This window comes from Pseudonaja textilis, chromosome 16, assembly GCF_049901715.1.
Source record: "Pseudonaja textilis isolate UNSWEBS1 chromosome 16, rPseTex1.2, whole genome shotgun sequence".
Lineage (NCBI taxonomy): Eukaryota > Metazoa > Chordata > Lepidosauria > Squamata > Elapidae > Pseudonaja > Pseudonaja textilis.
The window spans coordinates 2,457,028-2,472,019 of record NC_142005.1 but is presented as its reverse complement, the minus strand read 5'-3'; positions in this window follow the sequence as shown (position 1 = coordinate 2,472,019).

Below are 14,992 nucleotides of genomic sequence, written 5' to 3'. Positions count from 1 at the left end.
CATTTTGGGCTCCATTGATTGACATTCAATTTGATTCAAAAATAAATACACCTAGGAGCACCTGCCACCCCCCCACCCCCCCATTTCCCCACTTACAATGATGTTTATGACCAGTTCCGGTTTATGGGGTAAGCTGACATCTTGCCTCTTGCTGAGGGCAACAGCTTTGACTATCATGATCACGGACATCATGAAGGCTTTCTTCAGGCCTTCATCCTGGAAAACCCAAGTGGGAAGAGGGTGGGGTCAGAAGAAACCAGAAGGAAGAGGAAGTATTTATTTATTTAAACCTTTATGTAGCTGACCGCCTTCGGTTGAACTCCGGGGGCTCCCGATCCAAATATCACCGGTCATTCTGGCTTCTAGTCCTGGCTTAGGAATGAAAGCCAGCTGGGTGAGACTTTGGGCCAATCACCAGGAGACGGTGAGTTCTAGTCCTGCCTTAGGCATGAGAGGCAGCTGGGTGAGTTTGGGCCAGTTCTTCTCTCTCACAATCCAACACAAATCACAAGGTGGTTGTTGTGTGGAAAGGAAGAAAGAATATAATGCACGTATGCCGCCTCGAGTATAATAAATGCGGCATGACCATAGATAAATAAACACCTGCATTTTAAAACATACATTGGAATTGGAAGAGGGAGCAAATCTGAATGAGAGGCATAAACAGGGGCTCGAGGTTGTCTGCGGAGCCGAGATTCTTCCAAGCAACCTCTGAGAACTGCAGTCAGATTGTAATTGTTCAATAAAAGGGAATATTTGTAGCTCAGGGATGAAGTGTGGAGTCCTTGGAGCTCTCCGAGCTGGGTTGTTTTTTGACACAGGTTCCTTCTACTTTGTCACCAGCAATTGAAATCCAGATAAGCAGGGATTAACACCAGACAAACAGTGCGGTGTCAGAGTAGATTCGTGAACTGGAATAGAGTTTAGTCACAAGGTCAGACGATGAGAGCTGAGCTGAGGGCTGAGAGAACCTGGGCCTGGTTTATCTCTCTTCTAATAGCGAAAGAAAAACTAACTTGCTTGCTGAACTAAAGTGAAACCGATGTCTGTTTCTGAGCTTCTGAGTTGCTGTTCTGAACCTGTAACATGTCTGCTTCTGTTTGAGTTTGCTAAATGTTGGAGAAATCTACAACTGGTATTGTAAAATGTACTTTATCTGTTTATAAAGAAGTTAAATGAAGCCTCAGCCATCTGTCTTTACTTTTCTGGCTCTGAATTTACCCTGCAATACTCTGAACGTGCAGCAGTAAACAATAGATCAAGGAACTACCCAGGAGAAAAACCACAGTCCTGCCAGCACTGACAGGACAAGCCACTTATATAAAAACGGAGAGCAAACCCCACTCACTTTTGGCACTGATAATGTTACCTAGTCGGGTAAGGAAACCTCTGCAAGAAAACAACCAAGCTCAGAGAACACCAAGGACCCCATTGTCCTCATCATCATCCACCTACTTCCTCTTTCCTGCCTCCTCCTGCCTCCCTCCTCCCCTTCCTCCCCTTATTCTTCTCTACTCCGTACATCTACTCCCTTGTAGTACTGATGATGTTTCCTAGTTAGATCGTGAAAGAGACAAACAACTCCTCTCTGGGTCTTGGCATCTCTGTTTATCTTCCATCTCAAAGACTCAGTTTGCATAACAAGAAGGAGAATGTGAATAGCTAAGAGAAGCCAAAATTCCTCCCCTGTCTTCAGCAAGAGAAGTTTCTCTGTCTCAGGTTACATCTCTGCTAGCTCAAAAAGAACTGATTTGCAAAACAAAGGGAGGGTCCAGGCTTTCCCCATCTGTCCCTGTCTCCCTCCAGTTACTACCTACAAACTCTTTTTCAAATGCAGATGAAAAGAGTCAAAGGAACCTCTTCTTGTGGTCTAAAAAAACAAGAATTTGAAACTACATATTTCTCAGCAGCTGGAGAGGGTTTGCTTCTTCTTCTTCTTCTTCTTCTTCCCTTTCTGATCCAACTTGCAACAGGAAGGAAGCAATGAAAGAGGCCTCTCCAGTCACATTACAACCTGGTATCCAAGCAATGAGGTCCTAAAAGAGGTCTCCGGCCAGTTTATTGGGGGTTGTAAATCATTAGTGAAGGACTCTCTCCAGAGCAATGGGGAACATTCCCCCCCTTGAAGGGAGACAATCTAGCAAGCGATTTAACAAAGCCTTTCGCTATAACTGCTGAAGTCAAGAAAGATTTTTCCTTTAACAAAATTAGAAGCAATCTAAAAGCAAAGAGAAATTATTTAACCACAGTGCATGCAACTACTGAATTACTGTATCCCTTTAATGACCTTTCCTTCCAGTCTAATCGGCTACCATTCAACTGCCAGCCTATAGCATCATCTGGTGGCAAGTAGAAAATTTCGCAGGAAATTCTAAACCCCAAAAAAAGAGGATTTTTCTTTCTTTCTTTGCTAAACTAGCCAAACCTCGCCACCCAACTCAAGGGTATATTTCCACCTTGTGGCAAGCGATGAATTTTCACAGAAATTTCTAAATTAATTCATTAGCTTGTAGCAATCCCTGGTAAATTCAACCCTAGGGTCCAACACCATCAAGACATCAATTTGTGCCGCATCCAAAAAATTGAATCAAAGGACAGAATAGGATGACCCAATGGACTTTAAAAACTCCCTCCAGAACTTAGTGGCAAACTGTACACTCAGGCTCAAGTTCCGGATGGATCTTGACAGACTAGAACACTGGGCCATTTACAAGTGTGGTTGGGTACAGCCAGCTGATTTAGTTTAGTGAGAATAATATCTGGAATGATGGCGTTGGATGCCGAGCTGAAGTTACAAAGAGGACCCTTGCGTAGGTCTTTGGAGATTCAAGGTGTTGCAGGATGTAACGCAGAGTCATATTAACGGCATCATCTGTCGATCTATTTGCTCGGTAGGCAAATTGCAAGGTGTCTAATGGTGGATCTGTGATGGTTTTCAGGTGGGCCAGCACCAGCCTTTCAAAGGTCTTCATAACTACAGACATTAGAGCAACTGGTCTGAAGCTATTCAGTCTCTTGATGGAGGGTTTCTTCGGCAATGGGATGATAGTAGAACATTTGAAGCAAGAAGTAACACAGCACATTTCTAGTGATTTATTAAAGATTCGGATGAAGATGGGGGGCCAATTGGTCAGCACAGATTTTTAAGCAAGAAGGCGTTATCTTGTCTGGCCCTGGTGCTTTTCCTGGCTTTTGTCTGTGGAATAGATCTTGCACTTCTTTTTTTTGTGATTACCAGAATTAATTGCTCATTTCTCTCCCTGCGTCATCCAGAAAATGAAGGCAGAAAATGGTCTGGAAAATGGCCTGGAAAACAGCCCCAAACGAGGCCTGAGAATTACCCAGAAGAAGGCTCCAAAATGGTCTGGAAAACGGCTTGGAAAAAAGCCCCCCAAAGGCCTGAAAATAGCCCAGAAGAAGGCCCAAAAATGGTCTAGAAAATAGATTGGAAAACAGCCCCCCCCAAAGGCCTGAAAATGGCCCAGAAGAAGGCCCAAAAATGGTCCAGAAAATGGCCTGGAAAACAGCCCCCCAAAGGCCTGAAAATGGCCCAGAAGAAGGCCCAAAAATGGTCCAGAAAATGGCTTGGAAAACAGCCCCCCCAGAGGCCTGAAAATGGCCCAGAAGAAGGCCCAAAATGGTCCAGAAAATGGCCTGGAAAACAGCCCCCCAAAGGCCTGAAAATGGCCCAGAAGAAGGCCCAAAAATGGTCCAGAAAATGGCCTGGAAAACAGCCCCAAACGAGGCCTGAAAATTACCCAGAAGACAACCCAAAAATAATCTGGAAAACGGCTTGGAAAACAGCCCCCAAAGGCCCGAAAATGGCCAGAAGGCCCAAAAATGGTCTAGAAAACAGCTTGGAAATCAGCCCCCTCAAAGGCCTGAAAATTGCCCAGAAGAAGACCCGAAAATGATCTGGAAATCAGCCCCCTCAAAGGCCGGAAAATGGCCCAGAAGCCCCCAGAACGATCCAGAAAACGGCTTGGAAAACAGTCCCCAAAAAGGCCTGAAAATTGCTCAGAAGAAGGCCCCAAAACGGTCTGGAAAAGAGCCTGGAAATGGACCAGAAAAAGGTTCAAAAATGGCCTGAATGCCTGAAAAACCAGCCTGTTTTTTGGCTGTTTCCTGGCCCTCTGGCGCCCACGAAGACCAGCTGGCCGGTGTGCCAGAAACCAGGAGAGCCGCTGTCAAGGGGGCGCATGCCCACTGAGAGGGCTCTGCGTGGGCACATCTGGCACGCGTGGCGTAGGTTCGCTCCATCAGGGGTGCAGAGTCTCCTTCTTGAGCGGCAGGTTGGACTGGAAGATCTCCCGGTTCCCTTTCAACCCTGGGATTCCATGTTCTGTGGGCTTCTCTGTCATGGCCTCTGCTAGACTCGGAGAACCGCGGGGACCCCGTTTAACGGCTCCTTTCTCTCCCTGCTTCATCCAGACCAAGGTTTTGCGACCAGTTTTGTTACCTACGATCCACTGCACCAGCCAACAACATAGGAATGTAGCCAAGGAAGCACTGAGGACACTTCAGATCCTGTTCGGGCAGCTGGATGTCCATTATCTATGGCTATAAGGCAGTCAGCCTGATCCCCCACCCGCAGAAGTACTTTTCCCATGTAAGTCAGCCCAAACATGGCAAACCGATCCTTTCTCTTTTGCTCCCATCCAGGCGGCCTGGGGACCACCTGCAGAAGTCTAGCTGGATCAAAAATGCTTAGAAGTAGTTCAGCCACAGCGGTGTGGTGGGGATATAAAACAGTGTGGAGGCTTTTCAGATGATCCTTGAGCCCCGCTAGAGGTTCCAGATGAGCGAAGGAGAATGAAGGTTGCCTCTCTCTTCAGCTCCCCCAAAGCATGTGCCAGGCTAGAAAATCTAGAAGACCAGGCACCCTATCTAGAAAGAAAAATCCCCAATCATTCTCCGTATCGAGACGAAATCTAGATTGGTCTTGATAGCACATCTCTAGTGATTTATTAACGATGCGGGTGAAGATGGGGGCACGAGATTTTGTCTGGGCCTGGTGCTTCTCCTGGCTGTTGTCTGTGAAATAGACCTTGCACCTCGTTCTCGGTAATCCCCAGAGGTGGTGGGCCCAATGGGATGGGGTAGGTTGTAGGAGGCTTGGCTGAAGTTGGTGTGTCTGAGATGGGGATTGTGAAGATGGGTGGTGGTCGTTTTCTCTCATACCTACAGTAAAAGGTCATCTGCCAGTTGTGGATTCCCTTCAGCATGGGAAGGAGGCTTAGCTGTAACCGGTGATATTTTTAAGCGTTTTCCATATGTTTGCTGGTTCATTTGTTGAGAACGGATTCCTTGGCTTTTCAGAGCAGCTTCTTTTTCCTGCTCTGATCTCCGTCATTAATACGTTTCTGGCTTGATTGTACAGCCTTCTATCATCTTTTCTGTAGGCTTCCTCTTTGGTACGACGTAGCTGCTTAAGTTGAGCTGTGAACCAAGGTTTGTTGTCACTGTATACTCTCAGGTTTCTTTTCGGCACACCTGGGTCTTTACAAAAAGTGACATATGATGTTACAGTATCCGTGAGTTCATCCAAGTCTGCAGAGGTATCTTCAAAAACATTCCAATCAGTGCAGTCCAAGGCAAGCCTGTAATTTTAGCTTTTCCTGCTCAGTCCAAGTCTTCACTGATTTAATTGTAAGTCTTTGTCTGTCAGCAGGTACAGCCCCCCAAAATTAAGATGTTTAAGCGTGGAGTCACCAGCAAATCGTGGCCATAAAATGCCTTCTTCAGCAAGACAGTTACTATCTACTGGTCACCAGGTGGATCAAAATTCTGCATTTAAAGTTCTACGATGCCCTTGGAACCCTCGTTTCCTGCAGTTGGCTGAGGCAGTTGGCATTAACCTTTTGAAGCCCCCCTTGTGGTTGCAGAAATGGCTTTATGTCATTTCTTTAAACTTTAACCTTAGACTGCCTACTATTGACCTCACCCCTTTCCTAAGAGGTCTGTAGGGGGGCGTGCATAAGCGCGCCAACGTGCCTAATGTCCCTGTCCTATTGCTTCTTTTATTTTTTTATATGTATCCATGGATTCATAACTATGTTTTTACCTATACCTATTATCTTGTAAGCAATTGACAAGCCAAATAAAATAAAATAAAAAATCTATACCTCCCATAGGTGGAAGGCTTGCCATTGGTTGCTTTCCTGCATACGCCATAAGTTTAATTAATTAATTAAATTAACGTAGGTACTGATGAGTCAATATCAAAGGCTTGCATCTGCCTCTGTTTGTCTTTTGTATTGTTTAAATTATTCCAAGGGACTAACTATTTTAAATTTAATATAATATAATTTATTATATGACATGATGTGATGATAAATTAAAAACAAGACAAGCTCAATAGGAGACCCCTGGCTTTGATCCCCATGATATCATGAAGGTTATCAAGGGGTGTATCGAGGGGACCCTCCATATCCCATCTCCATTATCTTGGGAAGTAAGAGACCCCTTGGGTCGTGACATCAGCTATCCCCCATGAGAACATAAACCAAGGGTCTTCAAACTTGGCAAGCTTAAGACTTGTGGACTTCAACTCCCAGAATTCCTGAGCTAACATGACTGGAGACGGAATTCTTGGAGTTGAAATCCATTAGTCTTAAAGCTGTCAAGTTTGAAGACCCCTAACATAAACGATGCTGTGATGTCATGGCCCCCGGGGCAGAGATATAAAGGCAAAACTGAGGAGAGGAGAGTTGTGTAGAGTTACGTTTCTTGAGTAGAGCGGGGTGGAGCAGAGGAGAACAGAGTGCAGTGGAGTAGAGGAGAGCAGAGGAGAGTGGAGTGAAAGAGAGGAGAGGAGGATCTTTTTTATGAGTATGGAAATCCAATGAGCAAAGAGTAGATTTTATTTTATTTTATTTTATTTTATTTTATTTTATTTTATTTTATTTTATTTTATTTTATTTTATTTATTTATTTATTTATTTATTTATTTATTTATTTATTTATTTGTCAATTGCTTACAAAATAATTGGTATAAGTAAAAACATAGTTATGAGTACATGGATACGTAAGAAAAATAAAAAAGAAACAATAGGAGTATCCCTCAGTATCCCACCCTCGTCGCCAGTGTTAAGTATGGTCGGTGGGTCCCATGAATAGACGAGGCTTGAGTAGTGAACAACGGCTCTTTATTTAATAGATAGATTCTGAGACTGGGAAACCCTAGCGCACGGCAGCTCTTCTTATAGAGCTGGCCGCGGCTAGGCAGCCAATGACAACTCTTTGAGTTTGCCGCTCTTGGTTTCAGCCAATCGCAGCAAACCTTGTATGAGCCAATCAGGAACGTTCAAGCCATCCAATCACGATCCGGCTTTTCTAGACCAATAGGAACGCAGGGTTTCAAGCCTGCTAATATGGAACAGTGGTTTTAAGATAACATCTGCCAGCTACTTAAAACTCTGGGACGTAATCCGTCAGGTCCTGATGATTTATATTTCTCAACATCAGACAGGTGTTCATTTTTTTTTTTTTACTCATTTTAACTTTTATTTCTAGTCTGTCTTTTACAGTTATGTTTTTGGTAGTTTGGGCTATAGTTTCTTTTTGCCTGAAGGCCGATGGAAAGAACGAGTTAAGCAGCTCTGCTTTCTCTCTGTCTGCTTTCTCTCTGTTGCTTGTTACTTCTTTGTCGTCCTCTCTCTTCAGTGGACTTTTAGTTTGGTTGCTGTGCTAAACCAGACAGTTATAGAGGTGCAGATGACAGACTCAATAATTCCAGCTCCTTGGGCAGTCTGAGCTTTCTGAGTTGACCCAGAAAGAACATGTGATAAATAGATAAGAGATAGACAGAAGATAGAATATGATATAGATAGATATACAGATAGATATACAGATAGAGATATAGAGATAGATAGATAGATAGATAGATAGATAGATAGATAGATAGATAGATAGATAGATAGATAGATAGATATAGAGAGACAGACAGAGTAGGAAGCACCCCTCATTTCAACCTGGAGTTACAAGCATTCTCCTTTATTGATAGGATCTCCTTCCAGTTCTAGAGGTCACTCGCTCTTCATGGCAGGATGAGTCCTATGCTGAACAAGCTGCCATTCCTAAAGAAGAAGGACAGCAATGGACAGTCCAATCCACAGAACAATAATAACGACCCACAAAGGTCGGACAGCCAGGAAGCCCACTTCTCCGGATCCCACCCTTCCAGTTCCTCAGCCGCTCAGCAAACCTCGCAGGTCCTGCCTTCTCTTGTGATTCCCCCAGCTCCGATGGAGGTCACCAAGAAGGTTCAGCCTCCGGCGCTGGTGCCTCCTGATTTGGCACAGAGAACAACTTCCAAGACCCCTCCAAAGGCTCCTCAGGTGGAGATCAAGCAAGCGCTGAAAGAGCCCACTCCCTTGCCAAGGGCGCCTGAGAGGGAAAGGGCTCAGACGAGCAACGTAGCCCAGGAGACAAAATGTTCTCCAGACACCGTCCTGCCTTTTTATCCAGGTATACATGCTACAGGGGTGGGCTACCTATGGAAACAGCCTTGTCCTATCACATCAGCCCGGACCTTGGAGGTCTTCTAGTCCAGCCTCCTGCTTAAGCGGGAGATCGTGTACCATATCAGCCCAGTGACTGTTCAGTCTCTTCTCACAAGCCTCCAGTGATGGAGAACCCATGACTTGTGAAGACAAGCCGTTCCACTGGTTGGTTGTCGTCACTGTTAGGAAGTTTCTCCTTCATTCAAGGTTGCTTCTCTCCTTGATGAGTCTCCATGGGTTGTTTCTCTTCCTGCCCTCTGGTGCTTTGGGAAATAAGTTGACCCCTCCTCTTTGGGGCAGCCCCTGAAGTACTGGAAGACTGCTATCGAGTGTCCACAGTCCTCCTTTTCTCCAGACTAGCCAAACCCAAATCCTGCAGCTGTCCTTCATCAGGCAGGGAAGTTATGGTGCAGACCCATCAGTCAAAGAATTGTGAGTGGTGGGGTTCAGAAGAGAGTCTTTTCTCTTGCCATCAGAGCTGAGGAAAGACCCCTCTCTCTTGGCCCCTTTTCAAAGTGGGTCTATAAATTATAAGAATATAATATTGTGGAATTTCAAAGCAATAAAAAAATACCTGTTCCATAGATAGATAGAAAAATAGATGGAAAGTACAGGGTCTCCTGCTCAAGCAGGGGTTGGACTAGAAGACCTTCAGTGACCCATCAAGCTCTAACCTATTCAAAGACGGACCTGGAATGTTTACTGCTTTGAAATTTCACAATGTTTTAATTTTATTATTTTTTAAAAAATATTATTCTAAATTAATCTTAATATTTAATGGCTCATTTTATATGATGTTTTATATGTTGATTGCACTGGAGTACAGGGTTCCTCCTCAAGGCAGTTGCGGAAGAACATGAGGACCAGGGACTCAAGACTTATGACATGTTTGACCCCTCCCTCAGGCTCAGCCTGGTCACACACCACTTTTCTCCCTTCGCTTTGAGAAGGCTTGTCCCGTCAAATTGCTCATCCATCTCACTCTGTCTCTTCTTCTCAGAACTCTCCGACGAATGCTTCCGAAACTTGTGGGAGAGCAAGAAGCCGCTAAGAGGCAGACCCGTCGAAGAAGCCTTGGACTTGATGGACGAGAGAGAAATATTAGACACCATCTTGGAACATCTCCGTCCTTCCCAGGTAAGCAGGATGGTTTGTGTCACGCTGGGCCCGGAGGTCCATTGCGGAGTGGTGGCAGAAGCAAGGTCTGCCTTGGTGGAGGTAATTTATCCCCCAAATAGACAAATGTGGTTATCAAGAATTTGCTGAACTACGCGGGCCCTTGGTGGAATGATCATTTAGTATTTAGTATTTATTTGATTTGTCAATCGCTTACGAGATACAGGTATAAGAATAAATATAGTTTTGAATACATGAGATAGATACTTATAAGAAAAATAAAAAAACAATAGGACAGGGGCAGGAGGCACAATTGGTGCGCTTATGCACACCCCCTACACCCCATGGAGTGATTATGGAACAATCTCTTCAACCATTTTGGACTCCGCCTCAACATCAAGAGAACTGGGTACTTCAAGACAGTCACCACCACTGAAATGCTTCAAATCAATGGAGAAAACCCAAAGAAGGTGGACATTTTTCGGTATCTGGGATCTCCACCTCCAAGGCCATGGTGACCTCAATGGCGAGGTGTGAGCAGGGGTGAATGCAGCCTGGATGCATTTGGGAAAACTCCCCGGTGTGTTATGGCACGGACAACGTGCCTTAAATCTAAGCTTTACAAGACAACCTTCCCCCCTGTTGCACCGTATGGCACTGAAGGCTGGTCAGCAGCAACTGGGACTGAAAGTTCTCTCCACGCCATGGAAATGCAAAGGCTCCGTTGGATATCGGGCACCTCCCTTCCTGGCCACATCACAAATGACACCATTCGACAACATTTTGGTGTGGCACCACTTACAGAGAAGATGAGAGGAGGCCAACTCTGCTGGTATGACCATGAGCAGAGAGGAGAACCTCCCACCGTGGCCAAGACTGCCTACCAACTAGAAGTCAATGGCCGGCGACCTCATGGGCATCCAAAACAGAGATGGGAAGACACCACCGAACAAAGATATGCAAGCCGCGGGCCTTCACCCTGGAGACACAGCTGACCGTGCAACGTGGCCTTCAACGACCCGAAAAGCAGATTCTGCACCTGCAGGAGTAAGCTAGGAAGAAGAAGGCGGGGCCCTAGATGCTCTCTGACCTTGGTTCTTCACTTGTGGACGTTTCATGACCCAACTGCATCATCAGTGCTGGTGAGTGTGAGGTTTGCTTCCTGCTTCTTCGGAGCAAGGTACTGTCGATAAACAGAGAGCAAACCTCACTCCCTTCTAGCACTGATGATGTTCCCCAGTTGGGTCAGGAAACGCCCGCAAGAAGAGAACCAAGCTCAGAGAGCACCAAGGGATCCACAGTCCTCCTCTTCCTCCTCCTCCTCCTCTCTGCCAACCCCAATCCATTCTAGCACAGATGACTTTTCCTAGCTGGGTCATGAAACATTTGGAAAGAAAACCACCAAGCTCAGAGAACTGTAGTCGGTCCTTCACTTACAACCTCTCAACGGAGCCCAGATTTTAAGTTGCTGAGCGGGACATTTTGTAAATGAGTTTTGCCCGCATCTTCTGTCCTTTCTTGTCACAGTGGTTAAGTGAGATGTTAAGTTAGTCACACGGTTGTGGCTTCTCCCTTGACTTGGCTTGGCAGAAGGTCACAAAAGAGAACCACGTGACCATGGGACACTGCGACCGTCATAAATACAAGTACAGGCCAGTATCCGAACTTTGATCATGTGACCACGGGGATGCTGCCAGGGCCCTGAGTGTGAGCATTTTTTCAATTCTAAACTATTCATCACAACTTCAAACAGTCAGTAAATTAATATTCTGACCCAGTTCCCCAAACACAACAAACCCTCTGCAGTTTACTCAAATATTCCTTTATTAGGGGCGCCAGCAGCCCCGGCAAAACGTTTCTCTCTCACTGCAGGCTAACAAGCCCGTCTATGCAGGAGATGAGTAGTTAATGTTAGGATATGTGCAGAGTAACCCTTTTTATAAAAAGGATATGTACACGGAAAATGGTGTATGAGAACAATTATGAAGAAATATACAGCCACACAGAGTTGAACTAGTTGTATTAATGTTTACTTGAAGAAATAGCATAGTCCAATAAACAGTCCATGTCATACAACAGTCCAGAAATATCCAGTTAAAAGGTCTTCTTACATCTAGTTATAAGTCTTCTTACCGGTGCCATGTCTTTTACAGCAGACAAATATCAAACCGTAATACAACAAATAACCTTCGATATCAACAGAATATCAAAATAAACAGGGTTAATCAATATCAGTCCGTAGTATTAGCATCAAGAGAGGTCATCAGTGAAAAAGAGAAAGAGAATTAAACCATGATCTATAGCTCCCTTTTATGGCAACTTGTAGCATAATTAACCAACCAGAACCCAGTATAATACATTACAGTATTTTTCCTTAAAGATACAAACATATATATTTGTAGTTTATATATTGTCAACCCTACATTATTTACATATACGTAACAGTTGTCTACCACATCCATTCATCTCCACCCCCTGTCTTTGATCCCCCGAGTTAGGGTGGGCTTCAATAGCAATGGTGGCTCTTCCGTCCCAAGGACCGGCCCATAGATTTCCACTGCTCTCCTCTCCTCTGCCTTCTGCACATCCACACATCAGGCACTGGACCTGGCTGTTCCTCCTCTTCCTCATCAGCCATCTCCAGATCTGGGGGCTGTGGACCCTCCATCTGAGGGCTGATGGACAGCCCAGGCTCCACCTCTGTCTCTCTCTCTCTCTCTCTCTCTCCTCCCCTCCCTCCCTCCTTCCCTCCTTCTCTCTCTCTCTCTCTCTCTCTCTAACAGCTCCATTCCCTCTTCCCCCTCGGAGCTCCCAGGTTGCCCTGAAGTTGACCTTGACTTCCACCCCTCCTCCTCCTCCTCCTCCTCCTCTGATTCAGCTGCTGGAGGGGCCGGCAGCCGACAGGTCATAATAATAAATGGTGAAGAACCACCAACATCTGGAGACAGGTTGTTCACTTGCCATTCCAGGCAGAGGAAGAAAATCCATGCTCTTCCTCTGGACAACCGTTCTCACAATATGTGGCAGAGGTTTTCCAACCGTTCACCTCCAAAGCTATCCCAGCTCCAGCTGATCCAATCTGGATGGTCCTTCCTATGTGCTTCCTGTCTGCCCCAGCTAGAAAAGTCCAATAAATTATAATATGCATCCCGAGGCAGAAGGGAAACCCACCCTCCCCTGGGAAATCCCCCCAAAGGCTGTTCCTTCCTCTGCTCCTCCCCGGGTCACAACTTCTTTTTTGTTGTTGTTTTTGTTGTTGTCAAAGCAGATTCCTGTAGACTACAAGCCCAGGAGCAAAATAAGCGGACTGCTGCCCATCAGCCAGAAGCCTGCAAAACAACAAGGCGCTTCCCAGTTCTTGTCCAAAGAGAAGGTAAAGATGCGGAGGTCTTACACTTTCAGGGCCGCAGTTGTCTTAGACACAATGTCAGAAGAGGACAACTTGCCATGGCCAACTTGACCGCTGCCCACGAGCTACGGCAATGACCTTTTGCCCGTATGTCCTTTTCCTGGCCGATTGGACACCCGGACTCTTTTTCCAATCTTCAGATTTCCCTTTACAAATACTACGGGGTGAAACTGAGGAATTCGAGACAGAAGGACCTAGTCAAAGAACAGCTGAAGACGCTCCTAGGTTTTTCATGTGAAGACGAAGCAGACAGGGAGGTGAGTGGGAGTGCAGTGCCTGCGGGGGCCGAGCCCTCCATCTTTGTGGGGTCCTCGGAGCTCTCGGAGCTTGGTGGTTTTCTTGAGAGACGTTTCGAGACCCAACAAGGCACATCCTCAGTGCTAGAAGGGAACACGTTTTGCAGAGTGGAGGTGAAGGGGGAGGAGGAGGAGGAGGAGGAGGAGGAGGAGGAGGAGGAGGAGGAGGAGGAGGAGAGAGGAGAGGAGGATGGGAAGGAGGAGAACGGTGGGGTCTTTGGTTGTTTTCTTGTAGATAGTTCATTACCCAGGTAGGTAACATCAGAGGCGAATGGGGGTTAAAGAGAGGAGGACTGTGGGGTCCTTGGTGCTCTCTCTGCTTGGTTGTTTTGTTGCAGACATTTCATTACCCAGCTAGGTAGTTTCATCAGTGCTAGAAGGGTCTGGGATTCGCAGAGAGGAGGAGGAGGTGGGGAGGAGAAAGAGGAAGATAAAGAAAACGTGACAACGTCCTAATTCGCAAGCATCGCTTCGCCTAGGGAATCTCTGAAACCATCGGCATGGCTGCATTTTGCCACCTCCCTGAAGTCCTGGAGGTCCTGAGAGATGTTGGCCACTTCATGCACGCAAGGAGACCTTCTCTGCTAGAAGACCCCTTTCAGGTGAGACCAGGGATGGGGGCCGATACTCGGTACAGGAGAAGGCTGGGGGATTCTGGGAAGGAAAGTCCAACGTGTTTAGGAGGACTTGCGCTCCAGACTGCCCGGCCTCCTCCGACTGGTCATAGATCTCAAAGACCCAAGACTGAGATTGCAGGTGGTGCTGGAAATTTCTCCATCTCCTGGTCAAGTATTTTATAATGCTAGAGAAGACTATGAGTTGCCCCAACAAACATCCCAAGGAGACCCCAAGATGCTTTTTCCAAAGGCAACTGGACTTTGTTTTTCCCTGAAGACATTTCACTTCTCAGCCAAGAAGCTTCTTCGGTTTGGACCAAAGTCAGACCGGAAGAAGCTTCTTGGATGAGAAGCAAAACGTCTTCAAGGAAAAAGCACCGTTGGGACAACCGTGACCTGGATGGCCAAGAACCTCCCTCACAGTTTCCATCCATTGCTTCCTGTCTGGTCTTCTGGTGCTTTGGGAAATAGTTTGACCCTCCTCTCGTCTTTGCACTGGCAGGATTCACAGAACCTCTCAGAGAGACAGATCCGCACAGCCTTGATCCTGTGCTATGGCCAAGCGGCCCTGGGAGCCCCACCAGAGGAGATGATTCCTTCAATGGAACACATTGTGTCTGAGATTCTGGTCCAGTATTCGAGTAGGAACACGGTGAGCTGGTGTCCACCCCATATGCTTCTCTTAATGCTGAGTTCCCCTTTCCTCAGAAAAAGAGGAGTCACGTCACAGGTCTTCCTTCTGCATTAAAATGAAAAAAAAAAATGATGATTTTTCCAGCATCGCCTTTCATTATCTCCCCTTTTAATTATGAGAACAGTTACAATCTGGAGTCCTTAGCTTGGTTGCTTTCTTGCAGGCACTTCATGACTGGCGTGTTGTGGGAGAGGAGGAGAGGGAGGAGGAGGGGCAGGAGGGGCAGGACTATGGGGTCCTTGGCGCTCTCTGAGTTTGCAGACGTTTCATGATCCAACTAGGAAACACCATCAGTGCTAGAAGGGAGTAAGGTTTGCAGAGAGGAGGAGGGGGAGGAGGAGGGAGAGGACTATGGG